We start from the raw sequence: 1,578 nt of genomic DNA, 5'->3' as shown, positions 1-1,578 counted from the left end.
TGGCTGAGCGCGGTGCGGACGCAACACCGAGGGTTGCGATCCCGTTACCGGTCAGTAAAAAAGACAAAAAGGAAAAAAAAAAAAACTCAAGGGAGAAGATGGAGAGGCTCTTAACAACACAGTGAGTAAGAGGAATGAAAAAAGACAGATACAAGGAACAGACCAAGAGAAACTTAGTCGGATATATTTCTATACTATATCCCTGACATTTGTAGAAAATAACAAAGTTTGAGCCTGGCCATCTAAAAGAGTAATAGTGTTATTGTTAAGAAAGAGAAAAGTTAGAAATGGGAGATGGTTTTTGCAAGGGATACTTTAAAGAGTTGGAATGGATAACATACATTTTTATATCTTATAAGCTGGAGAAGCAATGCCTGAGAACAGCCACCTAAAGCTCCTGCAGGCGTCCACAGCACCATTCACAGCCCATCCAGGAAGTTGCTCATAGGCTTAAATAAGATGAATAAAAATAGTTCTATTATTACATTTGGTTTATTTGTAATTTTCAAGTATAATGAAATAGTTTGATAAATGAATATGGTATCTTTTTAAAAATTAAAGGCAGGTTTTATAGTGAGTAGAAAATCTGGGCCGGCCCGGTGGCACACTGGATAAGTGCGCCGCTTGGGAAGCGTGGTGGCGCTCCCGCCCGAGGGTTCGGATCCCACGTACAGACCGGTTCCCGCTCACTGGCTGAGCGAGGCACGGGAGCAGCACCGAGGGTTGCAATCCCGTTGCCGGTCCCCGGTCCGGTATGGGGACAACACTGAGGGTTGCGATCCGTTGCTGGACACGGAAAAAGACAAAATTTTAAAAAAAAAAAAAAAAAAAAAAAAAAAAAAAAAAAAAAAAAAAAAAAAAAAAAAAGAAAGAAAATCTACTATAACCACCTCTGATAAAATAGCAAGCAACATTTTTCACCATAACCTTTTGATGTAAACAAAATAAAAAATAAAAGAGAGTAAACAAAAATTAATTTTGTTTTATTTTTACTTTAAAAAGTAACTCAATTTAGTACTGAAAACTTCAAAGACAGGCCAAACAAACAAAAAAACAAAACATAGTGAATATATATGTTTGTATATAAACACGCAATTCTATAATTTTTATTTCATAGAATATATTTTAGGCATCTTTCTATATAAATATTTATTGGTCCAAGAATGCCCAATTTCAAAGTGCCACATGCTAAGAAAGAGAGATGTACAGAAGGGAGAAAAAATGTAATCATAGAAATTATGCCACTGAACTTAGACTAGTAGTTTTTCTGCTGTTGTTGGTTTGTTTTGTTTTGTTTTTGCATTGACTGTGAGAGAAAGAATAAAAATAAGCAAGAGCAGGGAGTAAGAAATGTAAATAATCTCAGCAATGCCTCTTTTTATTAGTGGCAAGCACTAAGTAACCAGATCTTTGTCAACAAAGTGAAAACAAAAGTAAAAATAAAAATAATCAAGAGCTTTTGAGTTTGAAGACGGAAAATGTTTTGAGGAAGAATGTTCCCTACTGACACTAAAAAATAATTCTATCGTCTGAGTAACTTGTGTTCTATTTTTTTTTTTTTTTTTTTTTTTTAAAAAA

Source organism: Galeopterus variegatus, unplaced genomic scaffold (assembly GCF_000696425.1).
Source record: "Galeopterus variegatus unplaced genomic scaffold, G_variegatus-3.0.2 Scaffold228, whole genome shotgun sequence".
Lineage (NCBI taxonomy): Eukaryota > Metazoa > Chordata > Mammalia > Dermoptera > Cynocephalidae > Galeopterus > Galeopterus variegatus.
This window is presented reverse-complemented; position numbering follows the sequence as displayed.